This window comes from Protopterus annectens, chromosome 16.part0, assembly GCF_019279795.1.
Source record: "Protopterus annectens isolate FY-2018-M chromosome 16.part0, PAN1.0, whole genome shotgun sequence".
Classification (NCBI taxonomy): domain Eukaryota; kingdom Metazoa; phylum Chordata; order Ceratodontiformes; family Protopteridae; genus Protopterus; species Protopterus annectens.
Window position 1 is genome coordinate 675433306 of NC_056750.1, and position 12950 is coordinate 675446255.

Consider the following 12950-nt stretch of genomic DNA (forward strand, 5'->3'; position numbering starts at 1 on the left):
ACCATGTCCAGAAATTCCCTAATTACGGTGATGTCCTTGTGATCAAATGATGTCAATTCACAAAACATTTCCATAAACATCTCTAATCCGTCTTTTTTTGGGATTGCTGAAAATAAATTGAATACATCAATAGTCACGAACAAAATATTAGCCTCAAACGTTTTACATTTAGCATCAATGAACTCAGCTAAAAATTCAGTCTTAGACCTATGTGCTGCTACAATAGGTCTGAATGGGGAGTTGTTAATATCTTTGTGGATCTTAGGGATCCCAAAGATAGAGGGTATCAGGTTTATTTCAACGTTAGCTAACTAAAAATGTCAATGGAAATTAAATCTTGAAACATCATATCCATCATATAATGATCCATTTTCATGTGGAAAATGTTAACTTCATTCCCAGATACCCAGATCTAATGTTATCCTTGTCATCATTCATCACAATAGGGTCTTGGATCTGAGCCAGCAACATAACAGACAGATCCAAGGCTCTAGCTCCTCCCTCTCCCATAATGCCCTGCTGTCCTGTATTCCCCATATCTTGTTTGCCTTGCATTCAGTGCAGATGCGTTCCTTTGTCTCTAGCAGATAAGTGCTTTCTTTCTAGGTTTCGTCTAGTGTTGGTTAGTGTAGTGTTGTTAGCTTAGTAGTAGTTTGTCTAGTGTAGGGCTTTATAGTAGTTTTAGCTGTTTACCTCCCTCCCTAGCTTAGTTTAGTGTTAGTTTTGAGTGTGTGGCTTTGTGGCACCCTTTTTTCCTCTTAGCCATTAGGGCTGGTTTTTCCTTTTGGTTAATTTGTGTGTGTGAGTTTGGTATGTCAGATAAGAACACTGGCTTTAAGAAAGGCAACCCATGTGGTTGGAAGATGCCACTTCTGACTCGCATGAAGAGAGCTTGTATTGTTTGGGTGCTCTGCACCTGGAAGTTGAATGCAACATTTTTGCTGCATTCAACCCCAGGGCCTTGGTGGACCGCCGCAACAAACTTTTGCTTAAGGGGATAGGTCATGGGGGGGGGGCCTTTTGTCTCCCCACGGCAGGCTTCTTCTTCCAATCCAAAGAGAAAGTCCCCTTTTGTTCAGACTGTTCCCATCAAGAAACTGTGGCTGTCTGATCCCAGGACCCCAGATCCAATCCCAGCCTAATTTGCCTCAGATCCGAGGCCTTTGGAGCTGAGAGCTGCAGAGCCATCACTTGGATCCAGGGCCTTTTCAGATCAGAGACCTCTGGATCAAACAAAGGCTAGAGCAGCCTCGGATCTGACTGGTTCGTTGGATCTGGCTGCTGCATTAGCCAGGCCTTCGGGTCAGACAGGATCTTCTCTGATCATTGTTATCTAGGAAGTAGTCATTCCTTCTATCTCCAAACAAGTTTCATAATCAGCTCCAAGACATAGGAGCCACACCCCGGAACGTCATACCAGGTCAGGAAGGTCTCCCACCACATCCAGCCACTCTTCTGCCTCCTCCAGGTCTTTGAGGAGCCTTTTGCCTTCGGATATGGACAGAATGATAAGGAGCTTCCTCAAGACCCAAATAGAGTTGGGGGTCTTGGCTGCTCCAGCCCATCCGGCTAGGGCAGCCTCACCCCTCCCATCCTCTCACTCTACATTTCTGACCCCGGTGGTTTTGGAAGCTAGGGAGCAGGATGCCTGTGGCCAGGTTCCAGTGAGGACGAGCATCCCCTCCCTCTCAACTTTGTTGGGGTCCCTGGCTTACTCTGCTCTCCTTCCCTCAGAGCAGAGTGAGCTCCATTCTGGTGTGGTCAATGCCAGCTCCGTAGAAGAGATCTGGTACCATCTTTCCAGACCAGTCCCTTCCCCTCAGCACTTCGGCCTTTGACAGTTCTGAGCTGGTATTATCCAGGGGTCATGGTGCTGTTTCTAAGCTCCTTCCTCTTCTTTGGGGGACCTCTCCCTCAGATGTGGGGTTGGACCCACTTCGAGCCCCTTGGCCTTCAGGTTGGAGTTTCCTTGGCCACCACTCCCAGTTCATCCCTGCCTCTCTCAACAACTGCTGGTGAGGCCTCTCATTCTGTCCAGGGTCAGCCCTCCTGTTCAAGCCTTCAGGGGGGTTTCCTCCCCTCTGGGAGTCCCTGTCTCTTCTGAGTACTCCACGGAGCTCTCACTGAGGAGGTACATTGTAAGAGAAAGTATAAGAGGAGGCACTTGTACTCCCCCTTGAAGTCCTTCACTTAGGACACAGAGCTTGAGGAAGGAGACGGGTCTCCCAGATCTCCATCTGACGATGTCTTCTTTGGGGATATCCTTGAAACTTTAAAGCAATGGGGCAGATGGTCTCCCCAACTCTCATCTTCAGAGGAGTCCGTGTTTCTGAAGGCCTTGGGGATGGCCCATCTACCTCCTGGGTGTCTCTCCCTGCTGACGAGTTGGTGGATTTAATTGCCAACAGGGCGTGGAAGGAACTCGACATGGTGGAGCCAGTCCCCAGTGTGCAGAAAAACTTCTTAACCCCCCTACAGACCATGTTTTCTGGAACAAGGGTATCCCAGTTAATGCCATTGTGGTGGCCGCCACCACTAAGAAGGAGCTGGCCGAGCACAGCTCTATGGTCCATCCTCCAAACAGGGAGTTTCGGGTGCTGGACCACTTTGGGAAGCATGTGTGCTCCTCAGCAACTTTTGGTCTGAGAGCGGTTAACTATTTGGCACATTTTAACCACCTCCAAAGGGATTTGATCCAATAAATCACCACTTCTCTTACAGAGTTATTGCTGGTGGAGGCCTTTAAAATGGTGTCTCCCAAGCTATCCACTCTGACTTCACTGGTGAATTCCTCGATGAGGTTAATTTCCAGCACTGCAGAAGCAACCTCTTGGGTGTAAGGTACTGCCATTGTTGTGAGACGTTATGGCTGGATAAACTTATGAGGGTTTGTGGAGCCCTTTAAGGTGTCCTTTACTAATGCCCCCTTTGATGGCTCTACCTTGTTTGGACCTTCAGTAAAAGTTACTTTGACCCACAGTGAGCAGGACGGGAAGACTTTGTGGTTGGAATCAAGGTTTCTGCCTCCCCCAGAGGTCTTTCTCTAAGACCCAGTGGGGAACCAAGAAGATGAGGTTCCACAAGATGCAGCCTCCTTTCAGGATGCTCCTGATGATTCCTCTTTCAGAGGCAGGGGAAGAGGGTTCAGAGGTCAATGCCTCCCTTGAGGCAGGGGAGGACCACAAAATCTGGGCTTCAGGGTGCCTTTCTCTGAGCAGCCCTCACATTGCTCCTGAAGCATTGGCCAACTGCTCTGCCCTGGAGACAGTTGGAGGTCATCTTTCTCTACACCCACTAGCCTGGACAGATATAATTTCCAATCAGCGGCTGTTAAACATTGTATCCAGGAGCTATTTCATTCCCTTTTCGGACCCCACTCCAATAAGAAATTTCCTCCCCGATGTTCCCCCAAGTTAGAGGGAGTTGGCCTTCAAAGAAGTTCAACATCATCTTCTAAAAAGAGCCATCCAAGAAGTCCCAGTGGGGGAAAGAGGATCCTCTACTTATTCTTGCTTCTTTTTAGTGCCAAAGAAGAAGGGGGACCTGCGTCCAATTTTGGACTTCAGCGAGCTCAGTCTGTAAGTAAAGAAGTCAAAGTTCTAGATGCTTACTTCTCAGTCTATTCTGCCGCACCCTGACAAAGGCAACTGGATGTGCTCTGTAGATCTCCAGGATGCCTACTTCAATATCACGGTAGACAGGCCGTCCAGGAGACATCTGCACTTCTGGCTAGGGGCCAATCATTACCAGTTCGGAGGCCTACCCTTCGGTCTCACCCCAGCCTCCCGGATGTTTACCAGTTTCATGGCAGTGGTAGCAGCTCACCTGTGCTTGCAGGGTTCTCAGGTCTTTCCATACCTAGACGATTGGCTCTTCATCGCCCCCTCGAGGCATCGACTGCTACAAGCTGTAGGTTATATTCTTCCCCTGTTCCATCAACTGGGGATCACTGTCACTCATTCAAAATCCAATCTGGTGCTCTCTCAGCAGTTGGAATTCATAGTGGTCCTGTTGGATTCGACTTCAGAGATTGCAGCCTTAGCCATCAGCAGGGTTCAATTGATCCGGGATCAGGTCACTCAACTGTTGAATTTATCCCATCCTCCAGTACACTTGAATCTTCGGGCCCTTGGGTCCATGGCTTCTGCCATTCATCTTGTTCCTCTGGCAAGGTACCACATGCGGGTGTTGCAGTGGACCTTGATGGTTCAATGGTCAGCACTCCTTCATCCCATGTCTATGACCATAAAGTTGACGCTGATATGCAAATAACATCTTCTTTGGTGGCTTCATTCCCAAGATCTTTCCCTCGGCAGACCCTTATCTCTACCACCTGCCCATGGCCACAGTGACTACAGATTCTTCCCTGTTGGGGTGGGGGGCATTTTCAGAGAAAGATGGTCCAAGGTGCATGGTCCCCTGCAGAGACCAGGTTGCACATAAACATCCTAGAGATGAGAGCGGTTTTCCTATCGTTGCAAGTCTTTCAGGACTGTCTTCCTCAAAAGATGATTGCAGTTCAGACAGACAACATTGCTGTGGTCTGGTATATCAACAAGCAAGGGGAAGTATAATCTTACCAGTTGTGCAGGGAGACCATGAGAGTGTGGGAATGGGTGATATCCTCCAGGCTCTTTCTTCTTGGAATGCATATACCCGGGAGTACCGTGTTGGCAGACAGATTCAGCTGACTGATCTTGAGCCCTCATGAGTGGTCTCTCAATCCCTCTGTGGTGAAGCAAATTTTTGAGCATTGAGTTCTACCTTGCTGCAGTTTCTTTGCGTCCCCAGTCAACCACAAATGCAGCAAGTATACCCCAACTCGTTCACTTCATAGCTCTGACCAAAACCTTCTAGACTTCTGTAAACCAAACAAAAATATTGCAAACTCCTCTACAAAAACTCAGTATCCCTAGCTTGGAATAGGCTTCCTCCTAACATCCGAAGCATAAAAAATTCTAACTGCTTCAAAACTTGAAATCAAAAAACACTTTCTGAATTCAAAATCCCACCCATGTCATAATCCTCCCTAATTTCCATATTATGTCCACCACTTTCTTCCTTTCAGAATATCTTAATTAAACTCCCTATATTCTACTATTTGCAATAAATACACTATCTCATCCCTGAACATCTACCCACTGTACACTGCAATCATGAAAAACAATCTGTTGTAAAATTCCACAAAATTACATAACTATTGATGCTACTATATAAAGGTTATACTTATACCGTCTTTTCTTCCTTATGTATGTATATTCTTATTCAGTTGTAATCCTCAGTTCATCTCTTTCATATGTTTTATGTACTTTTTTCTGTTCAACCATGTATATTATATGAATTATTGTTATTTTCTCTATGCATGTCCATCTTTGTATTTTCTGCTTATATTATTTCTAGTCTGTAACTTCATTAGTCTGTATGGTGGAGATTTTCTCCTCGGGTCTCCACTGAAAAGGGACCTTTTTGGCTCACTTGGACTAACCCAGTTAAATGCCAAATAAACAAAATAAATAATAAATAAATAAATAATTTGCCCTGATCCCCCCCCTCAAGGGGAGTCACTGAAGGGTGCTGTAGTACACGACTGGCCCCCAGGTCTCCTTTACGCCTATCCTCCTGTCCCATTAATTCCCAAGGTTCTACAAAAAGCACAATGCCTGGGGTCATCTTTGTTCCTCATTGCTCCTTTCTGGCCTCCTTAACTGTGGTTCCCCTTCATCAAGTCTCATCTGAAGTATCTCCCTTGGATACTGGATCACAGTCAGGATCTGATTTCTCATCCGTTGAGGCTTCCTCCTCCAAATCTTCAGACCCTCCAGTTAACCACATTGTTTCCCCAATTCCAGTGATTCTAAAGCAGTCCAGGCTTCCATCCCCCATTAAAGGTATTATTCTGGCCTCACAGAGACCTTCCATTAGAAAGGTTTACTGCAGCAAGTAGAAAAGATTCTCCATTTGGGCCAAGGACAAGAATCGTGATCCCTTTTCTGCTTCTGTTTCTGACAATCTCTTGTTTCCGTCTTCACTTTTTCAAGCGGGAGTAAGCTTTTCTACTATCAAACTCCAGTTGGCAGCAGTTTCTAATTTTTATGAGCACAGCAAATCTACCTTTTCTTCTAGGCTTTACAAAGTGTTCATGAAGTGGGCTTTTCTTCTTAGACCACTCTTCAAGGACCCCAGACCACCTTGGGATCTTACTTTAGTTTTGCAGTCTCTAACATTCCCTTTCAGCCTGCTGGTTCCTGTGATCTCAAGTTCCTATCTTGGAAGACGGCCTTCCTGGTGGCCATTATTTCAGCCAGGAGGGTTTTGGAATTGGAAGTTGTTTCCATTACCCCTCCTTATATTGTTTTTCACAAGGATAGGGTTTCTCTCAGGATGAACCCCTCTTTTTTTGCCCAAGGTCACTTTGGAGTCCAACTTGAATCAATGTATTCAACTTCCAGTATATTTCCTAATTACTCAAACAAGGGAGAATACATTCTTCATACCTTGGATGTTCACCTTCAGTTACGATTCTTCCTTCACAGGACCAAAGAGTTTCATAAGTCGAAACAACTTTTTGTGGCCTTTTCCCCTAAGAGACCTGGATTCCCAGTCTCTAAAACTACTATTTCTAATTGGATTTCTAGTGGCATCTCCACAGTCTATGTCTACAGGTGCCCTGAGATTCCTGGGAAAATCAAAGCTCATTCTACTAGATCCATAGCTGCTGCTTCAGCTATTCTGGCCAGGGTTTCTGTTGATGACATTTGTGCTGCTGCCACTTGGTCTAGTCCTCACATTTTCATTTTGCATTATAAGATGGACTTGGCTTCTAGAAGTAGGGCTTCCTTTGGCTCCACTGTGCTCCAGAACATCCTTCCTTGAGGTTTCCCGGAATATATGGTAGCTGGGGACTCTGACCCTGTCATGATGAGTGATGACAGGGATAACATCAGATAAATAGTTATGTACTTACCATAACTTGGTATCTGTGTTATCCTAGGTCATCATTCATCACATTTTTCCCTCTCGCCATCCCCCTACCCTGTGGGTATTGGTGGAAGTTGGTCTGTTTTCTTCCACAGTTGTTGTAGGAATACTCTTTAGAACTACAAAAAACAGCAAACTCGATCTGGGGAATACAGGGCAGCAAGGCATTATGGGTGAAGGAGGAGCTAGAGCCTTGGATCCATCTGTTATGTTGCCAGCTCGGATCCGAGGTCAGATCCTAGACCCTATCATGGTGAATGATGACCTAGGATAACACAGATACCAAGTTATGGTAAGTACATAACTATATATGCTGTCATCAATAAGAATGTCCAACATTTTGCATAAATAATCACAGTAATCCATGAGAACTACCCCCCACCACCTCTGTCAGGTTTCATCACCCTTATTGTTTTGTCTGTCATAATGTTTTTCAGTAACAAATATTCACATGATGTTAAATTGTCTTGAAAAATAATCTGTTAACCATTACATATATATATATATATATATATATATATATATATATATATATATAAACTGCTCACCACTCACTTTCTCAAAAGTGGAAATCAGTGGGTGTAAAGGGGGAATGTGGTTAATTTTCTTCTTCAAGGTTTAACAATTGTTAGTCAAGCTGAAATTGTTAAAATCAAAAAATAATCCATTGACATTTTTGAGTTTAACATTGAAAAAAAATTATACCCTCTATCTTTTGGATCCGTAAGATTCACACAGATATTAATAACCTCCCGTTCAGCCCTATTGTGGTGGCACAAAGGTCTAATGATGTGACTATGCGAGGTAGTGCCACTTATGCCAGAGAAAGTATGGCAGTGGATGTGTTTCACATATGCCAGCATAGTTAGCTGGAGTTTTGTAAAGAATTATATGTCATTTGTATATCAAACTGATTTGTACAGGTGCTTGTGTTGAAAGTGTATTTGTAAAGCTGCTTGTGTTAAAAATGTACCAACAGTGGGTCCTATTGGACAGAAAATAAATACAATTGCATGTCAGACTGTATTGTAACTGTTGAAATGAATATGTAACAGAGGATACTGGAAGAGAAAAGGTTAATCTCAGTCCAGCTAACTTTGAAAAATACTCTGAAATTAAATTACATGGTTTAGACAATAAAGATGGTATCTTACATTTCTGATTGCAGCCAGAGAAAAATTGTCTGTGAAAACCAGGACTAGGAATACTATTGTGTATTGTCCTTAGGGGTGAACTAATTACTACCTTGGAAGGGTGGAAGTTTTTGAAATGGTTTTATAGCTTCCAGATGCTATAACACATCTTAGCAAAGCTTTATGTATGTGTATTATGACACATGTGCTAGATACTGGTTCAGTTTTTTAGTAAAAAGGGTAGTGTTGGAAGCAGAAGTCAGATGGCCAGATGTATGTGATATCATTCTGTAATCCAGCACTGAAATGATGTTTTAATACTAGATAAGACCAAAGTCTCAGATAAGCCTGTTTTTTGAAACCTGATAAAGAAGGATCACTCACCAACTTCAGTTTGCCTTGCTCTAGTTAGTGCACTAGGGGATAGTAATTCTTTAGATCAGCCAGGAAAATATTGTGAGATTAGTTAAGTACTATTTTTCCTGTATCTCTGGGCATCTATCCATCTGTATTATTTTTAATATTTCCTGTGATTGAAACTGGTTGTTGTTGTGTCTTTTGGTTTTTCCCGGTTAGGGGTCGCCACAGCGGAACTCCGGTCCCCTAATGATTGGCAGTAGATTTTTATGTGCCAAGTTGCCAGCCCAGACGCACAACCTTCAACGAAGGTACTCCCATTCACACATGTCTCCACACAGAAGATGCTCCAGCTGAGACTCGAACAGGACAACATCTTACTGTGAGGCGGCAACACTACCGCAGCACCACCACCGCAAACTGGTGTTTTTTGTAAATAGATATTTAGTATTTTTATGTTCTATTACTTATTATTAAATATATTTAAACTTTTCATTGTGGCTGGTCTTGTAGAGAATATTTTAACCTTTGAGAGTACCTATATTTATTTGGTGACATTGTGGCCGTTCCTGAAAGCCTTGCTGCATTGTTCAAACACTACCATTTGTATTAGTATTAATTTTACTCTGCATAATTGTATACCCCTGTAAGAGCCTTAGAGTAGCTGGCTGGTGGCAGTGTAACTACCTTATAGTGTGGGCAGAGAGGGGGCATTGTTGGTAAATCTGTGCCAGCTTTTCCCAGGAGTATGTGTGTGAAAATCAAATCTCAAAGTGTGTGTATGTGAGATACTTGGAGCAGGGACACAGAGCACTGGTTTTACACAGAGAGTGGTAGAGGACTTGTCTTGGAACACTCAGCTGAGGACTAAACTCAACAGTGGTGCTCACTTTGGGGTCTTATTTGGGGCTTGGTGAGAAAGTGGGAAACCCAGCCCCAGGACGGGAGTGTGTTCCTTGTGTGCTCTTTAGGGAAATTGTGCTTGGTGCAGATAGCTGCATCTGAAAATACTGTCTGTATATATTTTTTTCCAAGTGAATGTCCCTCACTGGTATCCATGGTGAGGATTGAGACTCCTTCATCACTGGCCTAGAGCAGAGATGTCACAAACATATTTCACGCATTCTGGCATTTATTAGCAAAACTTAACAAACTTACTTTTGATGCTAATATTTTGTTTGTGACTATTTATATAGTCAATTTATTTTCTGTAATTCCACAAAAAGAGGGATTAGACTTGTTTACAGAAATGTTGTGTGAACTGACATCTTTTCATCATAAGGACATCACCATATGTAGGGAATTTATGGACTTAGTACTTAAAAACAACGTTGTCTTCTTTGAAGGTGAAATTTTCCATCAGAAGACTGGTGTAGCGATAGGAGCCAAATGTGCCCTATTTTTGCCAATAAAGTATTGGCAGCCTGGGAGAGACAATTTGTCTTAAATCCCCCTCTTTACCAAAGTACATATCCATTTTAGATACCTGCACAATGTTTTTATGTTCTGGAAAGTCAGTATGGATGATTTGATGATTTTGTATGATATCTTAGTGAAACTACTGATTATTTAAAATTTATTTATACTGAATCCCCCGAGTGAATTCATTACTTGGATGTCTATTTATAAAGATTTATTGAATGAAAAAAATATTGTTCAACAATCTTTAGGATGGATACTTTCTCCAGCGCATATCTATATTATTACAGCTGCCATCCTATTTTTCAAAAAGTATATTCAAAGAGCAGATGGTCCATTTATCTTGACTTATTTCTGAAGATAGTTTCATCTTGAAATGAACAACCTGATTTCTATGCTCATTGATAATCCATGTGCTTTATTATAGAATTTAAAAAGTACCATTTGCCAAGGAAGAAATAATCATTACTCACCCATTTTAAGGGGTAATACAACTGTAACTTTTAATGAAGTTCATGTGAAAGTTGATAGTGAGGTAGTGAAAGAGGGTGCATTTGTTATACCTTATAATAAAAAAGCGTACAAAATTAAGGGCATTATAAACTCCAATCAGCAGTTCATCTTCACTGAGGAGTTTAAAAGGAAACTAGAGAAGAACCCCACCTTTTCACATATAGTAGGGCCAGGAATTTAAAGGAATTAGTTGAAATATAAATTTATACTAATGATGATAGGCATAGATCAAAAATGTCAAAATGCAGCACACGTTCAATTTGTAGATGCATTAATGAAGGTCCACATGTTGTGGTTAAAGACTTTCACAGGACCATTATTTGGCCAGGATATGTCAACTGCAACTCTGTGGAAATTGTTTACCTTGCCAATTGTACTTCATGCAATGCAAATGATGTTGGTAAAACTGAAAGGAAACTTAGGGATAGAATTCATGAACACTTTAGGGATATAAAAAAAATCACAAGTCCACTAATACTGTTTATAAGCACTCCCTTGAATGCTTGAATTTTAAAAGGTTTATCTTTTTTTGTGATTGATAGGGTTAGGTTTAACATAAAGAAGGGGTGATGCAGAGAATTTGTTAGACTATACGTAACTGTGTTGGCATATCAGATTAAATGCTACTAATCTCCCAAGGCTGAACAACAATGTGTCTTTGAAAAGTGTTTTAAATATGAAAAGGTAGTGCATATATATATATATATATATATATATATATATATATATATATATTTGATACTTCACTGATTCTATATATTTTTTCTATTTATTTACAAGTTTTAAAACGTATTTAATTTTATTATATAGATGTTTGTTTTTATTTTTGTGTACTGAATGACAATAGTTTGAAAGGTTGAATTAGATTATTTATGCTCCTGTCTCCTATTAATTAATTCACTTAATTGAATTTAATGTTTGGCATATGATTGGTTTCTGTTAAAGTGAGTTGACATTTTTTGTGATGTACTCCGATGAAGTCTCACAGAATTGTACCTGGGACGAATGTACTTTTTTTTTAAGGGTTTTTAGGGTTTTATAGTTAGTAAAGTTCATTCTTTGGTGTTTCATGTTGTCCCTGCCTGCATTTTGCTTATTTGTTTTGGATTTTTGCCCTGATTCCCCTAAGGAACAGTCATTAAGGGATGCTGTTCTACATGCTTGGCCTCCAGGTCTCCTGCATGTCTATCCACTAGTGCTCCTGATGATGAAGTTTCTATAGAAAGCAACCTGTTGGAGACTGACTTTGTTGCTCATTGCTCCCTTCTGGCCCAGATAAGTCTTGTTACCCTTTCTATTGCCTTATCTCTTACACATCCCCTTGGGTTCTGGATTCCCCTTCAAATTTAATTTCCCATCCACTGGGTCAGCCTCACCCAAATTTGAAGTTTGTCTGGTTAAAAGGTTGGTTTGTCCAATTCCAAAGATGTCCAGGGATCCGAAACTTTCATTAAGGGTGGTGCATATTTCCCCTCATTTCAGACACTTTCTACTAGAAGGAATTATGCTAGTAAATGGAAAAGATTGTCTATTTGGGCCTTTTCTAAGAACCTCAACCCGTTATCTGCTCCTTTAGAGATAATTTTGGATTTACTCACTGGACTTTTTCACTTCAGGCTCAGCTATTATACAATTAAGGTTCAGGTGGTAGCCATTTCCAGTTTTCACTTGAGACAAGGACGCATTCCTGTTGCTTCTCTTAGATTATCCTAAAGTGTTTTTGAAAGGAACCTTCTTACTTAGGCCTCCTATAAGGGATCTTGTTACTCCTTAAGATTTGCCCTTTATATTTCAGACCTTAGCACAAAATTCCAGGTATTCACCGCAACATTTTAATGGTCAAGTAAAACACACAAAGCTTTCGAGTAGAACTCTTTCTCAATGCATAAAATCAGTAACATAAACTACTTCTTTTTAAAAAAGAATTCAACCAATCTGCTCACGTAATCAATTAACTAGATAAACAGAATTAAAATGCACTGTCTCTTAAACATATAATTAATGTAATAAACCCATATAAATACAAATATATAAATATAACTGTAAAATAATATAAAATAAAAAAATATAAAAAATAAACAACAGTTAAAACTCAAATTATTTCATGTCTTTGTTTTAAAATAGGTTTAATACTAAAGGCAGAGTTTAGACCTGGGGGAGGGTCTGCTCGAAAGAAATTAATCCATTTATATTCAGTTAGCTCAGTTTAGTTCACTAGATCACCACCCTTAGGGTTCTGATTAATTACCTGCAAAATTCTGAATTTGAATGTTTGCGTAGAATCATTAGTATGTACATGTTGGGCCAGAGCATTAGTTACAATATTTCTCCGAATATCTGATAAATGTGAGCTAATTCTGCCCTTTAATTTTTGATTGTTTTTTCCTATATAAAAGCAACTACATTGTATGCAGTTCGCAAAATAAACAATATTTACTGTACTGGATGTTCCTTTAGCTTTGAATTCAAATGGTATACCACTTAAAGGGTGTATAAAGAATTGTTCTGTATTAATATCACATTTCAAACAAGGCACAGTCCCTACTCTTA